This window comes from Canis aureus, chromosome X, assembly GCF_053574225.1.
Source record: "Canis aureus isolate CA01 chromosome X, VMU_Caureus_v.1.0, whole genome shotgun sequence".
Classification (NCBI taxonomy): domain Eukaryota; kingdom Metazoa; phylum Chordata; class Mammalia; order Carnivora; family Canidae; genus Canis; species Canis aureus.
In genome coordinates this window covers 114,510,711-114,525,340 of record NC_135649.1, presented here as the reverse complement: position 1 = coordinate 114,525,340, position 14,630 = coordinate 114,510,711, and the positions used below count along the sequence as shown (strand labels likewise).

The 14,630-nt window shown below is 55.3% G+C and overlaps 1 protein-coding gene across 17 annotated transcripts in view; it reads left to right on the top strand.

Moving 5' to 3' along the window:
* Positions 1–14,630, top strand: part of EGFL6 (EGF like domain multiple 6) — a 231,127-nt gene that overhangs the window by 109,425 nt on the left and 107,072 nt on the right. For 16 of the 17 annotated variants that reach the window (XM_077890049.1, XM_077890047.1, XM_077890037.1 and 13 more), the window contains one exon: positions 3,379–3,634. The gene's annotated coding sequence lies outside the window, so the exon portion shown is untranslated. Of the gene's footprint in view, positions 1–843; positions 962–3,378; positions 3,635–14,630 lie in introns of those variants that run through there. The other variant, XM_077890052.1, reaches the window with a different exon arrangement.

Here is a 14,630-nt window from a genome sequence, read left to right as displayed (position 1 = left end):
AATGAAAAAAAAAAAAAAAAAGGAAAATAAGAAAAGGGGAAAAGAAAAAAAAAAAAAACAGAACCCCAGATCGTGAAGGCAATATAGGCTTGGACTACTGACAGATGCATGAAAAAGCTCCAGAAATTTCTTCTGCTTTAAACTTTGGCTAGCCCCAAATATTCCAATGACACTTTCATTGGGCTTTTTCTTTCCTTGTTGCCTACCCAGGTTTTAAAAGATTATTCCTGGGACACCTGGGTGGCTCAGTCGGTTGAGTGTGAGACTCTTCATTTTGGCTCAGGTCATGATCTCAGGGTAGTGAGATCCAGCCCTGCATTGGGCTCAGTGCATGGAGTCTGCTTGAGATTCTATCCCTCTCCCTCTGCCTCCCCCACATGAGCATGCATGTATGTGTGCTTGCTCTCTTCTCCCCTCCCCTGAAAAGTAATAAAATTTAAAAGTAAAAGATTATTCCTGGAAATGAAGGTGAAGCATAACAGAAAAATAAGCACACAGGGGAATTCAGGTGACTTTAGGGGATTGGTTGAAGGGAAGATCAGGAACTGGTTTCTCTCCACCAAAAATGAGTGGCCCCCAACTTGTAACAGCTTTTAGAAAATTCAAAGATACCCCATGGGATCTATTTACTTAGCCATCTACTGGTAAAAATAGCTCTGATTTTTAGTGCAAAATAGTTTTCACTTAAGAAAAAAGATGATTTTCTTGATTTGATTTTCTGTTTTAGCTGCAAAGCTGAGAAATTACTTGGGATTAGGGTAGTGTGTTTTCTTTTTTCTTCCTCTAGGGTTTGTAAGGAAACATGAGAACTACATCTTGCTAGGAGGTTATCTCTGTTAATATTTGGGAAACTAAAAGCTTATTGACAGAGGAGGTAGGAAGATGTGGACTTCATTCTTTGATTCAGAAGGCAGGCCTGGGATACTGGTGCTACTTGCAATAACAATTCTTTTCATAAAAGGTAGGTGGAAGGACATTTCATCACATTCAGTTTCCTATTCGCATTCCAAAGACAGTAACTTGAATTTGAGGAAAAAGAGAGTATTTGTGCTTCTACAGTTCATGAGGTCATTTGAAATGACTTACTTTTACTACCTTGAAGAGAGGTGGGAGAAAAGATGAGTAGAAATGTTGTAAATATGTTGGGATGCTTGCATTGCATTTCATTTCGTACTTTTGAAAAAGGTCTTTAGAAAGACCTATATTTTGGCCTCCTAATTTATATTGTTTAAAGGAACTCTGACTTCTGCACAAAGTCCAACAAATATCCTCAGGATGATTCAACATTGTACCTCAGGCTAAGATCTCTAATTTTTTCTTAAGTATTCTCATCATAAAAGGAAATAGATACAGGAAATCACATAAAGTGAACACATGCCTTAGTGAAGTATTCTAAGTTAAGCACACTGTAACCGTCACCAGGTCAAGAAAGAATTTTGCTAGCCACCCCAAAGCCCCTTCTATGTACCCATTCCCGGTCCCTTCCTTCCCCCTCTCCATAAGTAACCATCACTTTGGGTTTTCTTGTAACCACTTCTGTGCAGGTTTTGATTGTTTTATTACCCAGATGTGTGTACCTGGATAGGACATATAGTTTTGTCCATATTTTAAAATTTGATATGTCTTTTAAGTCTGTCTCAAACTGTAGGCTACTGGCTCATTCCTTTTTTTCCGCATACAATTTATCTGATGAAGAGCCTAGAATGGGGTGCCTGGGTGGCTCAGTCAGTCTGTCTCCAGCTCAGGTCATGATCTCAGAGTCCTGGGATCGAGCCCCAAGTCAGGCTCCCTCCTCAGCAGGGAGTCTGCTTCTCCCTCTCCCTCTCCCCCAGCTCGTGCTTGCTCGTGTGTGCACTCGTTCTCTCTCTCAAATAAATAAACAAACAAACAATCTTTGGGAAAGAAAGAACCTAGACTATTTGAACAGTCATGTCTTTACAGGGTGGAGTTTGCGGATTGCATACTTGTACTTTCCAGCTTTCAGGATGGGTGCTATTGATCCTCACTTCACATACTTGTGTAGCCTCCCCTACCTGGTGTCAGGGTTGGTCTGTGTCACCAACAGAATACAAGCAAAGTGATAGCATGTGGTCTATGAGACTTGATCATAAAGGATGTGCAGCTTCTGGTTTTGTGTCTTGGATTAGTCAGCAGGAAAAGCCAGCCACTACCTCAGGAGGACATTGAAACAGCCTGGGAGAGGCCCATGCAGGGGGAACCTGAGGCCTCCCACCGACAGCCAGCATTAACCTGACAGCCTGGTGGCTAGGCCACCTTGGAAATAGCTACTCTAGCCCCAGTCAAGCCTTCAGATAACTTCAGCCCCAGTGAACATCTTGTCTGTGATTTCAAGTGTGAGCTGGAGCCAGAACCATCCTGTCAAACCATTCTTGAATTCCAGAAACTATGAGTATAATAAGTGTGAATTGTTGCCTTAAGCCACTAAGTTTTGGGGTAATTTGTTATGCTGTTGTGGGTAACTAACAGCACTCTTGACATAGTTCACTATGTTTCTTTGTCCTCCATATTTCCTGTAGTTCAGCAGTGGGATCCTGAGACTTGTCAGACTCAGGTCACATCTCTCTGGCAAGACCACAGAATGATGATGGTTTCCTTTTAGGAAGCCCATAATGTCTGGTTGTCTCTGTTTTGATGATGGTACCAGCCACCGAGGTTTAATACTTACATATGTATGTATACACATATATACTTATCAGGGTTTGCAAAATGGTTCTTCTAATTTTACCTTTTCTTTTACATTTATTAGTTGGAATACTTTTATAGAGAGGGACTTCCACTCATTCACTATTTGTTACCCACTATTATAGTCCGTAGAGGAAGGTGGGATAAATCTTTGATTCACTTCCTTTATTTATTAGTTTTCAAGACCACACATTGATTTCCTGTCCTCTTGAAGAGGTGACAGTCATCATCATCGTTCTAAATATTATTATAAATTCGTGTATTTAAACATTATTTGATGATTTCAATCCATTGCAGTTATTACCATTATCATTATTAGAGTTCAAGTTGTACCATCTTGGGCTAGTGGGAGCCTCATTAAGTTGGTTCCTGTGCCTTTTGACTTGATCCTAATTGCCTTTGAGAGTGTCCTTACTATCTGGTATTATAAAAGGTTTCAGGCTCTATTGTGTCTTCTAAGGCTACTGACAGTGATGCTTTGGTCAGGGATGCCCAGGGCACTCACTTGGGCCCATCCTACCTGTGAGCCACCACAGGTACTTCCATAACCAGAACCAGTGTTATGGATGGACAAGCCCTAGTGGCTCTTAGGATGACTGCAGGACACAATTTAGCAAAAACCTCAGGGGGCTTTGAAGAACAAGGACTAACCTTTGTCTTACATTTTTCCTTAAGCTCTTCTTTCCAGCTTACCTCCTGACTCTGAGGATGAAACCTGAAACCATCCCGCAGATGACAGCGGCTGCCCTGACAAGACCAGCCACAGGCCCAGACCACCCAGGCTTTTTGAGGTAAACCATCGCCCCACTGGTGCCTGCGCAGATGGACCAGGAGTGATCCCCTGAAAGGACCTACTATCACTTTTGCCTCATTATAATACTAACATCTCCATCCAGAGAGGAGCCTCCGCCTCATTTACACAACATTCAAGGTATGTGAAAGCCGGTTTCCTTCGCCTGCTCCTGCGACTTTCTGCCCCATCCGACCCGACCCCAAGGCTTCTCTACCCAACTCAACCTGGTGCAGTTTCTGACCCACCAAGGAGCCAACTCAAGTTGGTTCGGTTATAAAACCTTGAGGGAGGGAAGCCTTGAAACAATCCAGAGGTACATGTTCTTCCCGACAAGGAGGCGCTATTTGCACGTGATCAGATATGTCAAGGAAAAGGTTTTCATAGGTCCCGTTAGCTTTCTACATTCAGTGGGTAAACAGGAAGTAGGAGTAAAAAGCGGCAAAGTTAATAATTGATCAAGCATGAGGTTAGCAGTGCCTAAAACAAAAACAAAAAAAGAGGTGCCTGAAACATAATTAAGTAGGGAACAAAACAACCTGAAGTTAATAACACAGCTAATACAACTGTAATTCAAAAACAGGTCCAGGAACTAGTGTCTGGGCTCACTACCGCCAATGATTATTGAAACATTTGAAAAATAAAAATGCTTCCCCCATTCTCCTTCAATTTAAAAAATAGTTGTTAGAGCATATACTCAACTACGTACTACACTGTTCTCCATCTTGTTAGCCCTCGTTTGGTCGGCTTTGTTTAATATGGTAATCACTAACTACATGTGCCAATTAAACACTAGAAATGTCAGACTAAGGAATTTTAATTTAATTTAATTTAATTTTTTTTAATTTTAATTTTAAATAACCATTTGCCTTTGAGCACTTGAAAATAGCTAGTGGAATTGAACTGAATTTTTTTTAATTTAAATTTTAATTGCCATGTGTGGCTAGTAGCTACCATATGGGACAGCGCAGATGTAGAGAGAGAAAGTGAGATGAACAAATCTACAAGGGCGGCAAAATAAAAACTAAAGACAAATCAGTTCATCCCCAAAACTCCCAGGTGAGTTAGAGCTGGAGGATTAGAAGGCTTGAATAAAGTAGTGCTCAATTCTGAAACAATTGATCACCTGAGGTGGCCTGCCCCACCCCCAGGTATTTTGATTTAATTGGCCCAGTGGGAGCCTCCGAGGTGCCCCCCCATTGTTAACGATCGCCACCCGGTGATTCCAATATGCAGTCCAGTTTAAGCATGTAAATGTGTGATCCGTTCATTCTTTCAACAAATATATATGTAGATCTTACAGTATGTTAAAACTCTCCTGGCCACTCCCGACTTTATCCCAGAGATCCTGCTTCCATAGCTCAGGGCAGTGGGTCCAGGAATCTGTTTACAAACAACTCAGCTTTGCAGAAGAGGGTGGAAAACCATTTCAAGTTTCCAGGATAGTAGTAACAGGATTTAGGCTGTGTTTTAAGAAAAATTCTACCTGAGTGTAATATTGTGATTTATTACAAGAAAGACATATTTTGTTTTTGGTCTCGTTTCCCGACAGAGGGCTCCTAAAACCCTTCAAATTGCCTGAAGAGAGCAATAAAAGGTGTATTTTGTTATGTTAATCGACCCTCTCAGCACCTAAGGATGGGAGCTGGTTTCCATAGATGCAACCAAGTGATTACAGGGTTGGAACTGAGCTCAGGGAGGGGAGGGGCTGGAGGCTGAATCAGTCAGGTCACCAAGAAGGTAGTCAACGTGGAAGAAGGGCAAAGCTGAGAAACTGGGAACTACGGAGTATAGGGTGAAGTTTCTATCTTGTGCATTGGTACCCTTGTTTTGTGGATCAGTTTCCTAAGCCACCTTTACTGAAACGGATTATGAAAGCAACTAGTTAGGAGTGTCTTTGGTGTTGAATCGGCCGCAGAGCTTGTTACAGAACAATCCGAGATGGCTTTAGGTGATCCAGACACCTAGGAGGCTATTCCTGAAAGAAAGCCAGCCTGGTGGACTGGATACAAGCCACTATAACATCTGTTAATCCTGAGAATGGGGCCTGGCCACCTCTCTCTATGAATACCAAGTGGAATGCCCCAGATAAAGCAGCTCAGAAGTTTCTCTGCGAGTCATGTGAGAGCAGCTTTATAATGACCAAGATAGTCACTCAGAGTATGCTTGTTACCCAGGTCATGCTAACTGCTGCAGTTAAGGGGGCACCTTATTGCTGCAAAACTGAAAGAGCTTGGGGGGAGCCTTATTAAATTTGCTGTTTTCCCTCCTGTGTCTTAAACATGGTAATAAAAACATTAGGTTAATGAGAACAGGAATAGGCTGAGGGGAGTCTAGAGGCTCTTCGCTATAAGGGAGAAAGTTTGAAACTTACTAAGAGCTAGTGAATAAGAGAAAGATGAGGAAACAAAGATGAGGTGTCTCAGGCCTGCCCGCCCCTCAGCGGGGTGGCAGTCTAGGGGTGGCTGTTAAGAAATGGGATGCCTTAAATGGACACAGATGGGGTTAAAACAAAAGTTTCAGTAGGGTAAAGGAACTCCCTGTTGTTCTCCAACATTAATAAGCCCTAAATAAGTCTGCTCTGTTTGCCTCAATCTGAAAGCATTGAAGTCCGGAATTACATCAGAATCTTTAAATAATCAGTTTTGCTACATTCCACTTCACTTTCAAAGAGGCAGATAATGATCAAGCAGGTCCTTTGTAACCTCCAATTTGTAAGGTAATTGTTTTGCACATTCTGATCACCTGAGGAGCTTTAAAAGCATCCCCTCCTGATTTCATTGGGCTGGTGTGGACTGGGCATCAGAATTTTTGAACTCTCCCCAGGGGATTCTAATAAGTGTCCAGAGGTGAGCACCACTGCTCTGGCAGCTTCTCAAACTTAAATGTGCTTGCGAATCACCTGGGGCTTTGGTGAAATGCCTATTGACTTAGTAAATCTGGGTTGGGGTCCAAAAATCTGTTTGTTTTTTTTTTGTTTTTTTTTTTAAGATCTTTGAGAGAGCATGTGCATGAGTGGGGGGGCGGGGGAAGGAGAAGCAGGCTCCCTGCTCAGGCAGGGACCTGAGCCAAAGGCAGTTGCTTAACTGAGTCAACCAGGTGCCCCCAAGATTCTGCATTTAAAAAAAAAAATACTGGCCAGTGGGAGTGTAAATTGGTACAGCATCTTAGAACAATCCAGTGCTATCAACCAAAACTAAAAATATGTGTGTGTTCTGACCCAGAATTCCCCAACTAGGTGTTCTCTGATGGAACACATGCACCTTGGAGCAAGATGACAAACATGCAAAATTCCTCGCATTAGTTTGTGCAATAGTCTAAATGCCCATCAATGGGGGACTGTGTGATAGGGTGTCCACAAAATGCCATAGAAAACTCTGGCTCAAAACACAATGAAGCCATCCATGTGTGCTAACAGGGAATTGTGGTATTGTCAGTTACCAAGTGTGAGGGGAAAGTGAGGCAGCCTTTTGAATGGGAGACAGCTTTCTTCTAGTGGTGGATTCAGGCTCCAACACTGCCCAGACCTTTGCCAAACCTTCCTTAGTTTGTACAGTAACTAGGATGCGTCCACCAGCATGGCTTCCCACTCCCCCTTACTGGGGTCAGACATGCAGTGAGGTCTGCTGCTACAGTCCTACCCCAGCAGCTACCCCATTTCTCATGCAGCATTTTCCCTAGTTAAATCCTTGCACGTCGGACCCCCTCTTGATCAGTGGTATACAGAGGACCTACGCTAACCCATTCCTGCTTCTGTTTGCTAGCTTGGGGACCTCGGGCCGCCTTGTCTCCTGGCCCCGTGCTGCTGGCCATTGCCAGCCAGCCTTATCAGGAAGGTTACTTTGTGCTAGTTACGTGCTCGATCTTTCCCGATTATCTAGTTAAGTCGGTCTTCAGGATTTGTAGAGGACACAGCCTTTGACTGTTTCTTAAGATTTAGATTCTGATGACGTCCCTAATTGTTATAGCACAGATTGAAGAAATTCCAGCAAATTGTATTTCTCCTTTGATAGTCTGGAATTCCCTGTGGACTTGGGCAGGTCTTTTGTCTCTGTACTGCAGATTGAGGAACATTCTGGGTGTTTTCCTAAGTTGCACTGAATTTGAGGGTTAAAGCCGCAGGGTTGTTGGTGCAGGAGAGCAACTGCTAGATTTGAAATGTCCCAAAAAAGTTTCCCCAGGCACAGATGTCACGGACTCCATGATAATTCAGATGTCCGGCATGCATACATGCCCACTGACTCCGACAATCTCTTCACGCTCCTGGAGCTATGCAAATGCTGGTTCTAGCCTTTCAGTTCGGTGCAAATTATTTTGTGGGAATGGAATCTTGCCACATGAAATATTGAAAAATTTAGTGGGAAACAGTTTGAGCTCCACACTGGTGTTTATTTTGAAAACGAATCCCCTCTAGATAGGAAATGGTAACAGTATTATCTCCAGGGAGGGATACTGGGAAGCTGGAGGAGGGCAGGCCTAAGGGGAGGCTGACTTCTCACTTAAAGCTCACAAATCTTTCCAATTAGTCTGTACTGAGGAAGTATTACACTTGCAATAAGTTTTCAAACAACAAATAATGAATTAACTCCTCCAAAGCCAAGAAACCATGAAAATAGGATTCTCCTAAGATTGTGTAGATGCTTAGCATTTAATCAGCTAGGTAATGCTATATGGCCTCCCACTACCTGCTGCACTCCCGCTGCCTGCTGCACGCCCGCTGCCTGCGCTCGCCAGCTGCCCTGCGCTGCTTCCTCCTGGCACCCCTGCTGCCTGTCTTCTGTGCTGCTCTGACCGGCCTGTGCTGCTCCCACTGCCTGTTGTCCCCCCCACTGCCTGTTGTGTCCCCACTGCCTGTTGTCCCCCCACTGCCTGCCGTGCTCCCCCTGCCTGCTGTCCTCCCACACTGCCTGCTGTCCTCCCCCTGCCTGCCGTCCTCCCCCTGCCTGCAATACTCCCTGAGGCCACTGCTGCTGCCTGTGCTCTGTGCTGCTCCCCAGCCTGGTCTCCCCGCAGTGACCTGTGCTGCCCCCACTGGCCTGCGCTGCTGCCTGTTACCTGTGCTGCTCTGAGCAGCCCTCAGTGCTGCCGCTGCCTGCTGTGCCCCCACTGCCCGTCGTCGTCACTGCCTGCTGTGCGCCCACTGCCGGCTGAGGTCCCACAGCCCGCTGTGCTCCCGCTGCCCGCGCCGCGCCCTCTGCCTGTGCCGCGCCACTGCCTGCGCTCCTCCTTCCGGGCCCCGCTGCTCCCTCCGCTACTGCCATCAGCCTGCGCTGCTCCTAACGCCCTGCGCTGCTCCCACCACCCTGCCCTGCTCCCGTGGGATGCACTCCTCCCTCTGGCTTGCGCCGCTCCCTTTGCTTTGCGCTGCTCCCTCTGCTCTGCGCTGCTGCTGCTGCTGCTCCGTGTGGCCTTCCTCCTCCCTCTCACCTCCGCTGCTCCCCCCGGTCTGCGCCGCTCCCCCAAGGCTGCGCTGCTCCCTGCAGCCTGTCCGCCGGCCCCCCTGCGCTGCTTCTTGACTCCGCTTCTCTCTGTCTCTCGCCTGTGCTGCTCCCACTGATCTGCGCTGCTCCCGCGGACCTCTGTTGCTCCCTGTGTCTTGCGCTCCTTCGCTCCTTCCGCAGGCGTGCGCTTCCGCCTCCCGGCTGAGCTGCTTCCTCTGGCCCGCGCTGCTCCCTCCGGCCTGCGCTGCACCCCCAGGCCCGCGCTGCTCCCCCTGCCTTGCGCTGCACCCACCGCGCTGCGCTCCCTCCGCGGCCCGCGCTGCACCCGCAGGCCTGCGCTGCTCCCTATGCCCAGCGCTGCTCCCTAAGCCCTGCGTTGCTGCCTCACGCCTGCGCTGCTCCCCCTGCCCTGCGCTGCACCCACCGCGCTGCTCCCCCAGCCCTGCTCTGCTCCCTATGCCCTGCGCTGCTCCTTGTGGCCTTTGCACCTCCCTCTCCCCTCCACCCCTCCCTCCGGCCTGTGCTGCTCCCTCCGCGGCCCGCGCTGCACCCCCAGGCCTGCCTGCGCTGCTCCCTATGCCCAGCGCCGCTCCCTTCGTCCTGCGCTGCTGCCTCACGCCTGCGCTGCTCCCCCTGCCCTGCGCTGCACCCATCGCCCTGCGCTCCCTCCGCGGCCCGCGCTGCTCCCTCCGGCCTGCGCTGCTGCCCCAGCCCTGCGCTGCTCCCTATGTCCTGCGCTGCTCCTTCTGGCCTTTGCTCCTCCCTCTGCCCTCCACCCTGTCCCTCCGGCCTGTGCTGCTCCCTCTCATGTGCGCTGCTCCTTCCACTGCTCCCTGCGGCCTGCGCTGCCCCCCTGCCCTGCTCGCCTGCGCTGCTCGCTCTGCCCCGCGCTGCTCGCTCTGCCCCGCGCTGCTCCCTCTCCCCCCGCCCCGCTCTCCTCTCTGTGGTGTGCGCCGCTCCCTCCGGCCCGTGCTGCTCCGTCCTTCCTGCCCTGCTCTCTGCCGCCTGCGCTGCCTCTGGTCTCCGCTTCACCCTCTGGCCGCCTCTGCTGCGTCAGGTCGGTGCTGCTCCGACCGCATGTGCTGCTCCCACTGCCCGTTGTCCTCCCACTGCCCGCTGCGGGCCCACAGCCCGCTGTGCGCCCACTGCCTGCGCGGCGCCGACGACATGCTCTGCGCCAAGGCCTGCACTGCCACCACAGACTGTGTTGCGCCCGCTGCCTTCGCTGCCCGTCTGGCCACCGCTGCACCCTGTGGCCTGGGCTGCTCCGTCCGACCTGCGTGGCACCCGCTCCCCTGCGCCGCTCTGACTGGCCCGGGCTGCTTCCTTAAGCCACCAGAGCTCCATCGGCCTGCGCTGCTCCCTCTGGCCACCGCCGCTACCTAGGGTCTGCGCTGCTCTGACCGACGTGCGCCGCTCCCACGGGCCCGTGCTGCTTCCTCAGGCCGCCATGCTCCACTGGCCCGCCGTGCTCCCGTTGGCCGACGCTGCTGCCGAGGATCTGCGTTTCTCTGACCGGCCTCTGCTGCTCCCGCTGCCTGTTGTGCCGCCACTGCCTGTTGTGCTCCCGCGGCTCGTTGCCTCCCCACTGCCGGTTGTGATCCCAACGCCTGCTGTCCCCTCACTGCCTGCTGTGTTCCCGCCGCCTGTCGCGCGCCCACTGCCTGCCGTGCTCCCGAAGCCTGCTGCACGCCCGCTGCGTGCGCTGCGCCACTGCCTGCGCTCGCCAACTGGCCTGGACGGCTTCCTCCTGGCACCCCTGCTGCCTAGGATCTGTGCTGCTCTGACCGGCCTGTGCTGCTCCCACTGCCTGTTGTGCCCCCCCACAGCCTGTTGTGCCCCCCACAGCCTGCTGTCCCCCCACAGGCTGTGGTGCCCCCACTGCCTGTTGTGCCCCCCCACAGCCTGTTGTGCCCCCCACTGCCTGTTGTCCCCCCACAGGCTGTGGTGCCCCCACTACTTGTTGTCTCCCCACAGCCTGTTGTGCCCCCCACAGCCTCTTGTCCCCCCACAGGCTGTGATGCCCCCACTACTTGTTGTCTCCCCACAGCCTGTTGTGCCCCCCACAGCCTGTTGTCTCCCCACAGCCTGTTGTTGTGCCCCCACTGCCTGTGGTCCCCCACAGCCTGTGGTGCCCCCACTGCCTGTTGTCCCCCTCACAGCCTGTGGTGCCCCCACTGCCTGTTGTCCCCCCACAGCCTGTGGTGCCCCCCTGCCTGTTGTCCCCCCACAGCCTGTGTTGCCCCCCTGCCTGTTGTGCCCCCCCAGCCTGTTGTGCCCCCCAAAGCCTGTTGTCCCCCCACAGCCTGCGGTGCCCCCACTGCCTGTTGTGCCCCCCCAGTTGTACCCCCCCCCCCGCCTATTGTACTCATCCTGCCTGCCGTATTCCCGCAGCCTGCGCCGTGCCCACTGCCTGCAATACTCCCTGAGGCCACTGCCGCCGCCTGTGCCCTGTGCTGCTCCCCAACGTGCTCACCCCACGGCGACCTGTGCTGCTCCCACTGGCCTGTGCTGGTTCTTCGGCCACCGTTGCCCTTTGGCCTGCACTGCATCCTCTGGCCTGCGCCGTTCCCTCCGGGCACCGCTGCTCCCTCTGGCCACCGCTGCTGCCTACGGTCTGCGCTGCTCTGACCGACCTCCGCTCGCTCCGCACAGTGACGTGCGCTGCTCTGCCTGGCCTGGGCTGCTTCCTTCAGCCCCCGCCGCTCCATTGGCCTGCGCTGCTCCCTCTCGCCTGCGCTGCTCCCTCTGGCCACCGCCGCTCCCTATGATCTTTGCTGCTCTGATCGACCTGCGCTGCTCCCACTGGCCCGTGCTGCTTCCTCAGGCCGCCACGCTCCATTCGCCTGCCGTGCTCCCGTTGGCCACCGCTGCTGCCGATGGTGCGTGCTGCCCTGACCGGCCTGTGCTGCTCCCACGGCCTGTCGTGCTCCCACCGCGTGTCGGGCTCCCACTGCCTTTTGAAGATCCCCCTGCCTGTTGCGTGCCCACTGCCTTTGGTGCGCCCGCTGGCTTCTGAGCTCCCGCGGCCTGTTGAGCGTCCACTGCCCGCTGTGGGCCCGCTGCCTGCGCCGCGCCCGCCATCTCTTCTGCGCCCACCGCCTTCGCTGACCGTCTGGCCACCGCCGCACTCTATGGCCTGCGCTGCTCCATCCGACCTGCGTTGCTCACGCTCACCTGCGCTGCTCCGATTGGCCTGGGCTGCTGCTTCCTTAAGCCACGGGGGCTCCGTTGGCCTGCGCTGCTCCCCGTGGCCACCGCTGCACCCTCAGCCGCCACTTCTCCCTCTGGCCACCGCTGCTTCCCGTAGTCTCCGCTGCTCTGAGCAACCTGCGTTGCGCACGCCTGCCCTGCTCTGTTCCCACTGGCCTGGGCTGCTTCCTCGGGCCGTCGTGCTCCATCGGCCTGCCCTGCCCTCGCTGGCCACCGCCGCTGCCGGTGGTGTGCGCTGCTCCGACCGGCCTGGGCCGCTCCCACTGCCTGCTGCGCTCCCGCTGCCTGCTGCACGCCCGCTGCCTGCGCTCGCCAGCTGCCCTGCGCTGCTTCCTCCTGGCACCCCTGCTGCCTGTCTTCTGTGCTGCTCTGACCGGCCTGTGCTGCTCCCACTGCCTGTTGTCCCCCCCACTGCCTGTTGTGTCCCCACTGCCTGTTGTCCCCCCACTGCCTGCCGTGCTCCCCCTGCCTGCTGTCCTCCCACACTGCCTGCTGTCCTCCCCCTGCCTGCCGTCCTCCCCCTGCCTGCAATACTCCCTGAGGCCACTGCTGCTGCCTGTGCTCTGTGCTGCTCCCCAGCCTGGTCTCCCCGCAGTGACCTGTGCTGCCCCCACTGGCCTGCGCTGCTGCCTGTTACCTGTGCTGCTCTGAGCAGCCCTCAGTGCTGCCGCTGCCTGCTGTGCCCCCACTGCCCGTCGTCGTCACTGCCTGCTGTGCGCCCACTGCCGGCTGAGGTCCCACAGCCCGCTGTGCTCCCGCTGCCCGCGCCGCGCCCTCTGCCTGTGCCGCGCCACTGCCTGCGCTCCTCCTTCCGGGCCCCGCTGCTCCCTCCGCTACTGCCATCAGCCTGCGCTGCTCCTAACGCCCTGCGCTGCTCCCACCACCCTGCCCTGCTCCCGTGGGATGCACTCCTCCCTCTGGCTTGCGCCGCTCCCTTTGCTTTGCGCTGCTCCCTCTGCTCTGCGCTGCTGCTGCTGCTGCTCCGTGTGGCCTTCCTCCTCCCTCTCACCTCCGCTGCTCCCCCCGGTCTGCGCCGCTCCCCCAAGGCTGCGCTGCTCCCTGCAGCCTGTCCGCCGGCCCCCCTGCGCTGCTTCTTGACTCCGCTTCTCTCTGTCTCTCGCCTGTGCTGCTCCCACTGATCTGCGCTGCTCCCGCGGACCTCTGTTGCTCCCTGTGTCTTGCGCTCCTTCGCTCCTTCCGCAGGCGTGCGCTTCCGCCTCCCGGCTGAGCTGCTTCCTCTGGCCCGCGCTGCTCCCTCCGGCCTGCGCTGCACCCCCAGGCCCGCGCTGCTCCCCCTGCCTTGCGCTGCACCCACCGCGCTGCGCTCCCTCCGCGGCCCGCGCTGCACCCGCAGGCCTGCGCTGCTCCCTATGCCCAGCGCTGCTCCCTAAGCCCTGCGTTGCTGCCTCACGCCTGCGCTGCTCCCCCTGCCCTGCGCTGCACCCACCGCGCTGCTCCCCCAGCCCTGCTCTGCTCCCTATGCCCTGCGCTGCTCCTTGTGGCCTTTGCACCTCCCTCTCCCCTCCACCCCTCCCTCCGGCCTGTGCTGCTCCCTCCGCGGCCCGCGCTGCACCCCCAGGCCTGCCTGCGCTGCTCCCTATGCCCAGCGCCGCTCCCTTCGTCCTGCGCTGCTGCCTCACGCCTGCGCTGCTCCCCCTGCCCTGCGCTGCACCCATCGCCCTGCGCTCCCTCCGCGGCCCGCGCTGCTCCCTCCGGCCTGCGCTGCTGCCCCAGCCCTGCGCTGCTCCCTATGTCCTGCGCTGCTCCTTCTGGCCTTTGCTCCTCCCTCTGCCCTCCACCCTGTCCCTCCGGCCTGTGCTGCTCCCTCTCATGTGCGCTGCTCCTTCCACTGCTCCCTGCGGCCTGCGCTGCCCCCCTGCCCTGCTCGCCTGCGCTGCTCGCTCTGCCCCGCGCTGCTCGCTCTGCCCCGCGCTGCTCCCTCTCCCCCCGCCCCGCTCTCCTCTCTGTGGTGTGCGCCGCTCCCTCCGGCCCGTGCTGCTCCGTCCTTCCTGCCCTGCTCTCTGCCGCCTGCGCTGCCTCTGGTCTCCGCTTCACCCTCTGGCCGCCTCTGCTGCGTCAGGTCGGTGCTGCTCCGACCGCATGTGCTGCTCCCACTGCCCGTTGTCCTCCCACTGCCCGCTGCGGGCCCACAGCCCGCTGTGCGCCCACTGCCTGCGCGGCGCCGACGACATGCTCTGCGCCAAGGCCTGCACTGCCACCACAGACTGTGTTGCGCCCGCTGCCTTCGCTGCCCGTCTGGCCACCGCTGCACCCTGTGGCCTGGGCTGCTCCGTCCGACCTGCGTGGCACCCGCTCCCCTGCGCCGCTCTGACTGGCCCGGGCTGCTTCCTTAAGCCACCAGAGCTCCATCGGCCTGCGCTGCTCCCTCTGGCCACCGCCGCTACCTAGGGTCTGCGCTGCTCTGACCGACGTGCGCCGCTCCCACGGGCCCGTGCTGCTTCCTCAGGCCGCCATGCTCCACT